Below are 8,339 nucleotides of genomic sequence, written 5' to 3'. Positions count from 1 at the left end.
TGATTGTAGAAAAAAAATTTTGGTGCACTAAAGGATATTGACGAATTTTGGTAACCGATTTTATTTTATAATAAGACTGAAAATGATATGAAAAACTATGTGGATTATATCACAATGGAGAAAGTAAGAAAAATAAGAAAAAATAAGAATGAAAACTGAATCTTTACTTACGAGTACAATGTTTGATTGAAAAATTAATTTTGTAAGCTAATAATTTGAAGGATATTTATTACTAAAACTCTTGCAATTAAAATGATAGTTTTATGATATAGCTTTAGAACATATACTGACACAGTAATGTATATTCAAAGAAGATAGGTAGTTTTGCATATTATTCTGTAGCTATTAACTGTAACGTGAATGCGATCAAATTGGTATTTTTAAGCAAATGATGGTTATTACTTAAATTTAGGTTTATAATTTTTCATTTATTTATTGCCATACATCATTTATGCTGAATCGTTTACATGAATGAACAATTAGTGTCAACATCCTTCTTTCTCAAAAAACTGATTAACCCATTTCTGTCTAGTAAAAACTAACATCTCATGTTCTCTATCCAAAATATGGCCAGTTAGATTTCAAAATATTAAAATATGTAGATTCATTTAAAAATGTAAACCTAAATACATATATTAATAATTTTTTTTTTAAATCTAAAGATCTTTTCGGTGAAAAATGTACAAAAAAGTAAAAAATAATTTTAAAGTACCGGTTTCAATCAATAATTTCCTTAAGCAGTAACACTTTGAAGTCGATGCCAAAGTAAGCTTTGAAATCGTTACTTTTCTTTTTTAGTCAATTCTAATTGTTTGATCCATTGTTAAAAGTAGGACCATAAAATACCTAATCAATAATTCGTTCTTTAATGCTGTGTATTTTGACAAAGCTCGTAAAATATGACCTATAGGTAATCGATTCAAGTTTGAATCACAGTTCTTCTAAATTTATTGTTTGAAACAAAATTCACCTCACAAATAATAATAATAATATAATAATAATAATAATAATAATTCTATATCATATAAAATTAATTTATTTATTATAATCTCATATTTAAATTATATTAATCTGATGTACAGAATAATTTTCTGATTCCATTGGATGATCGAAATGGTAAATTACAGTAATTACAGAGTGATTACATAGTACAGAGTGGAAAGTAGACTATGAGATCACTATTGAAAACACTACATCTTACGGGAGAAATCGTGACACATATAATAGATATTTGTTTGCATTGGCCACTTTTGAAATCTGACGGAAATAAATGAATCGTCGATGTACAGTATATCCCGGAAAACAATAGTTCAAAAGATTGAAAAAGGTCAAATGTCAAGAAGCATGAGGTTTATCGAAAAATTTGCCATTAATAAATTTGAAGCAAATTAAATTTTCTTATGGATAAAACTTTGAAATTTTTAACAGTATCATTAAGATGCTCTCCATAAGTCTAGGGATGTAAACTTGAATATCTATACTGAAAGCCCATAATGAAAGGTCCTCTAAGGCATTGCCTGACCGAAGGCCTCCTTGATTATGATTCTTGGTATGCCGTATTTTGATTATAATGATATCGCATTTTATTTTCAAAATATACGTGTGATAAAATGTGAACCACATAAAACATTTGAAATTATAGATATTTCATTGGTTTTCTTGGTCTTCGAATGTAAAGGGATTGTCAATTTCTAATGACGATGATACAAGTTGTGTTCCCGCACTCGGTTCCTTCACGAGAAGGTGCCAAAAACCTAGCCAAGTTTAGACTAAAATTTGACAAAATGTACGGCTATTACTTAATTAGTAAATAATAATCGTATTCGTTATAGTATTTAAGGCGCCAATATGTCTCTGACTAATTTGCCACGGAGATGAATTTAAAAAAAAAAGGATTTTTTTGTTCCAATCTGTATCTAATAATTTTGTTGAAAATTTAATTATTGATCACAGAGTGAAGGACATTAGTTATATGATTAAAATTGTAAATATTTAAAGTTATTAATATTTGTGCAATGATATGGTTGTCGCACAAACAAAACACTAAAAACGATCAAAGTTCGAAAAATTTGAACAGTAAGTCGGATTTGAATGCGGTTTTCGGCATTCAATTTGTTAGAGCGTCAGGAAATACCTAAATTGATTTATAAGAAATTAAAAATGTGCAATTTGTATAAATAATATGCATTTTATAATTGCATTTTAAATTAACCCTAAATATACTAAATTCACCATTCGGTTAATAGTGGTGAAAACGATTCCAAACTTGTTACTCAGGATGATTTGGGCTCGCTGAACACGAATATCGCGACAGAATTGGCCAACAGGTACCTTGGAGATCAATTCTGTGACAATATTCGTGTTCAACGACCCCAAAAACTCCCGTGTAACATGTTTGGAATGATTTTCATTACTATTAACCGAATCGTGAATTTAGTATATTTACGGTTAATTTAAAATGCAATTAACAAATGCAAATTATTTATGCAAATTGCATATTTTAATTTCTTATAATTCAATTTAGGTCACAGAATATTCTGACGATCTAACGAATCGAATGTCGAAAACCGCATTCAAATCCGACTTACTGCTCAAATTTTTCGAACTTCATTGCCTCGTTTCTGCGACTATAGTGTCACATTATTTATATGATTATTATGATACAGTATATTGTTTATCATAAACAATTCTATGCCGTAATTGTACTCTTATTATAAAACTAATACAGGTAATATTCCTATGTAAAGTTTTTAAAAATTGAACCAGCCTTATGTGATTATGTGTTGTACCTGCGTTATAAAACTTACTAATCGCATATATACATAAACGTGAATTACGTGAAATCCAATTAGACCTGGTAAAATCCGTCATTGACTATGAATAATTTTCGCATGGAAAATTTTTGCAGAGTCTCGTTTAAAAAATGCTCCTGAACGTAAAAGTGCAGAGTGTTACCCACTGGTAGAATATTATTTAAACTAATTGATAGGATATTGTTTAATTAATTGTAAATAAATTACATTGGTCGAATCAAAATAGATACAAAATTTTTATTTGTAGTGTAAAGCTTACTCAACAACATGCCACAAAAAAGTTTAGCCTAATTGAATTTTAAGTGCTTTATTGTTAATTGTTTAGAGAGAGAAATCATGCAAAAATAACGATTTTCTGTTCTGCACATGCTAGAAAGAGGGAATTTTCACCAATCAACTTGAAATAAAATCAAATGAACAAAAAAGTTCGAAAAATTTTATTTTCCACAACGCAACCCCCCGGAAAATATTATCTTCCGAATGAATGTTATCAAGTGGTCATTGTGTCCGAAAAATTCCCTGCAGCGTTTTTTCAAAACTACAACTCGAATATGACGTTATCGTGCTCATTTAAAATCGCAGGTTTTCGAATAAAATCGTAGAGGAAATTTTGGTAAACTCGTCAAAATGAAACCACTCACGAAGTTTCAAGTATGTATTTATCATTCAAAAAACCGTGGTGTCCCACGGTCTGGTAAAGATTTGCAATTTTTAATCGCGCAATGCAATTTTTTTTAATGGCGCAATAATAAAAATTCCAGAGAATAATATTTTATTATGGTAATTTTACACTAAACTAGACATATTATGATAAATTTTGTTTTAACTATAATTATTTAGATTATTTAATTAGATGTATGCATTTTGTTCTTATAATCAGGGCAGTATTTAATCTTTTGAAGACTCTAGGCACATAAGGATCACGGAGCTTCTGTGTAAATATGGGTAGTAAAGCAAAATTTTAAAATTATCCAACAATTTTTTTAATTTCTTTACAATCATAATAAACGAATAGGTGACTGTAATATGATTCGGAAAAGTAACTCTTGCACTACTTCACATTAGTGCATAAAATTCTTCCATGCACTTTCATGCATAAAATTTCTTTCATATACAATTTAACCTATTTAAATTATATAAAAACAATAAAAGTAATACTTCATAAGTTTGGGACTAGGAACTTCGTAAAACACATTGGATATAAATTATTTTGCTATTGAATCGTTTACTTAATAGTATTTCAATCTTGTACTTGGTTATGTAATGCAATTTAAGCTTAATATTCTGGTAAAGAGTAGAATCTTGAAATGATAAATTTCTATTACAGCAAGAAGATAATGATAATGATAAATTTCTATCTCGCATCTATCAGTCAGTATGAGTTTAGATAGTCTCGGATTCGCACCAAGGTGGAATATACCAGGTGGGAAGCTTACAATGATGGAACTTTGGTAGCTCCAGTCTGATATCTTGGTTTCCAGGCATACGTATAGATTGGGTGTATTTCAATTATGCCTCCTTTGTGGGTGGTATGCCGGTTACGTCTTCGGGCAGGTACCTCACTTGAATCTTCTGAGCTACCTATACGATTAGGGAGAAAAATTGAATAAATTCTCTACTTCTTTTAAATTAATTATGACTACATTTATGTTAATAAAATATCGCTTACGAAAACACTTAGGATCCTAGCAGAAGAATGTATATGAAAATATAAAATAATGCATCACTACAGGGATGGAAAAATGAACTTAATGTTGTGTTCTGTTTGTTCTATTACGCGGATTATAATTGTTTAAAAGATTTTAGAATCAAGGTTTAGTTTTTTAAATTGGGGAAATAAAATTTGTTATATCGATATCACAAAATTTGTACGCACATGGTCAATAATATCTCTAGCACCGTTCGGCTCCAGTTCAATGTTGGACACCGACCATATAAAGATTTTTAAATGAAGATGCCAAGAAAAGATAAAATTTCTTGATAAATCCTCATGAATTGAAACATGGGGAAAGAGGTGAAAAATTTTAACCTAAACTGACTATAAATTATGAAGCAGTTTAAGGAATTTTAGAAAAATAATTCATTCACTATTTGATTATATACCATAGTCAGTAACATTCATGTATTACCAGTTGCCTGCACTTACATTTATAATTAATTTAAGCAGTATAAATATAACTTTTTTTAAACTTCTGTTTCAATGACACTTTATTATGTATAGCGTTCGATATTTAAAATTTATTGAAATCAAAAGTTCATTGATTTCGCTTAAAACTTTGGTCAAACATAATCAAAATTATTCTCAAAGAAGTAAGCATTTCTCTTAACACATTCAAAGGGTCTAGCCGTATAAGCATATGAAAACTGAACTAGCATTTGATAAAGGGTACTTACGTAAGTTAGAGCCCTTCCATCAGACGCGAGTGCAGTTTTCATATGCTTATACGGTTAGACCTTTAATATAATGATTTTATGTAATATACATACAATGAAAAATTTAAATATATTTTACCCTCCAATTTCTCCCAGCCCCACACAGATTCAAATAAGGTGTTTTAGTACCTTAGGTGCAATTATTACACTTTCAAAATATTTTTAAATATTAAGAACAAAATATTTTATTTTATCCAATGAGATTTTTAATATCAGGTCTGTCATGGCGAGCTTATATTTATTCAACCGTACTCTCCAAATTAAAACCCCCGTTATGACGTCAAGGATCAGGAAGTTAAAATAAAAAACAATACATAATTATAATATACAAAATACTATAATATAATAATAAATTACGACTTGTTAACTGCATTATTAACAGAGTAGTTTATTAAAAAAAAGGATTTTCAATTCCAATTAACAAAGATTATATATAAAACCTGTTCTAGTAATCATTATACCCAATTTTAATTTTTCATTAGACAATAAAAATTAAATTAAAAAAATACATTTTATCCCTCTTAAAAAATTAATTCAAATTAAATTTCATACATTTAAATTTGTAATTATGTAAAATTTGCAAGTTATAACAATAAATTACAACAATTATGTATGTGTCATAGTTAATTACACAATGTATCAAATATAACCAAATCCGTGTGATCAAGCAAGGTCAAAGATTATACCTTGAAACAATTATAGCAACATTTTTTTTATAATATATTGATGAACCGTTTTTACAGAACAAATTCATTAATAAATAGATGGTTAATTTTTAATCCGGTTTTAATTGATTCACAAAAATAAATTTAGGATGTAGTGGGTGTTACCATAATATTTAATCCAAATTTAGCTTAGCCCTTTATCGGGCACAATGCTTACGTACATTATGTATATGTAGTAATAATTCTTCTGATTAAAAGTTATTATTTCCTAAGCCCGCACTAGAGCCAACTCTCTATGATACTTTTTGCCTGCATTTTGGAGACTTGATGTTTGTGGTTTTAGTAATCTGATCTTTAGCCAATAACAAATATCGGCACCAGTCGATTAGATGAAATTCTCTTTTCATGTCACATGTATGTTCTAAGATAATGTTTATACCATCCTCCCCATTCTGCGAATGGGGATGAAATTTGGAGTCGCGAAGTTACTAAATATAATTATTTTTAAATTTTTTTATTTGATAAAATTTTATTTACAATTTAAAACCATAATTATAATTTATAATTTCATTATAAATTACTAATAAATTGATATTTTACTCATATTTGTAATAATAATAATGATGAAGTCAATAAATAATTATTATACCATTAATAATTAATTTGAAATGCCATGATTGCGTTCTGATATTTCATATTATGAAATTATAATAAGCCATGAAAAACAATGGAAGACACCAAAAAATATGATGATATTTGAAACTCAACGTGCACCAAACGGCACCAACGATTTTCTTGAAAATTACTATGCATGGGTTTTGGGGGGGGGGTAAAGATCTGAATAGGTTTTATTTTTAGATATAGACCATTTTTTCCGGAAAAACTGTAATGTTGACTGCAAAATGTGACTCTTACTGACATCTATTGGCGACGAAATGAAATACATTACCGGGGCATTCAAATTGGTACTTGTGTGGAGACATTTTAAATGATTCTTATATTAGTGTTAAATTATTATATTAGGATAAAATTTGTGCCTTTTTAACTCAAAAAATACCGAGTAAAGCTCGGCCATTCAGGTACTATATATTATTCAAGCTGTATGAAATATGCAAAAGAATAATTAAAACTACCCAGCATACTTGCTGCTATTTTAACCATATTACGACGTTATTATTAGGATTATTATTAAATTTCATTGACGCGGTAGGGAAATAATTGATACCTTCCCTTAGCTGCAAGATTTCCTTTTTCTTTTCGCAAAATTGAATAATTAGATTTTTGAATTTATAAATTTTGCTTGATCAGATAATACGATTTTAATCATTGGAAATTTTTGCATCATTTTTTTTTTTTATATCTATATCTTTATAATTTATAGCTCATGTTATATTCTGATGTATGAGCTATAATGCTGTACAGTTTCATTGAAAACCATTCGCTAGTTTTTTGCGTGAAAGCGTAACAAACAAACAAACAAGCGTATTTACTTTCACATTTATAATATAAATAGGGATTTTTTATTCATTTTTATATCTACCTGTCCCGAAAGAAAAAGAAACTGACCAGGTAGTAATTTATATTCTTATGCACAAATAAATATAAATTTTTAAGGTTAATAGTTGAAATATATTCCTCATACATAAAAGTCCTTCATTATATCATTCATTTATTTTATGATAAATTTTGTTACCTTTTTTATGTATTTTTAAGTTGATTATAGCCTGACGTCATAACTATTCCGCATATAATACAAGCCATACTCCATACTACATTGACTAGAGAGTACCGCAGATATAAACAGTAGTGAAATAAAACTATTTCATTTAAAAAACATAATAAAGGCTTTATTCAATCGTTAACAATGTATATAAAATATTTTTTACAAAACATATTTTTACATTATAATTAAAAAATTTAATTATTATTATTATTATGAATATATTATTATTTAAAAGTAAATTAAACCTCATAAATTATAACATTTAACCTTTTAACTAAAACCTCAAATATAAAAAAAAAAATAGGTATATGAAAAACCATCTATTTTTCCCAGAATATATATTAAAAATTTATTCAAACTGTTTTTTTACTTGAAGAGAACACAACATAAATATTTTATACTTATTTTATGTAAATCAAATACAATATTTAAAACAAAATATGAAAAGAATATTCAAATATATTATTAAACGTATGTTCTAAATATCAAACTGTATTCCATTACCGCACTTCATTCGCACTAACTAGAGCGCTATCCTCGAATCAGATCAGGCCCGTGCGCACGGGAGCGGTTTTGGAGATTAAAAACCCTCATTGAAAATCTGTCCACACACAATTTTTGAATTAACAATATAGTCCTGTAAATGGGTGCATTCTTTGACTTTGTCTTTGAGTCGAACACTTCAAATAAAAAACCTGGATCTTG

The sequence above is a fragment of the Chrysoperla carnea genome, chromosome 3 (genome assembly GCF_905475395.1).
Source record: "Chrysoperla carnea chromosome 3, inChrCarn1.1, whole genome shotgun sequence".
NCBI classification, from domain to species: Eukaryota; Metazoa; Arthropoda; class Insecta; order Neuroptera; family Chrysopidae; genus Chrysoperla; species Chrysoperla carnea.
This window is presented reverse-complemented; position numbering follows the sequence as displayed.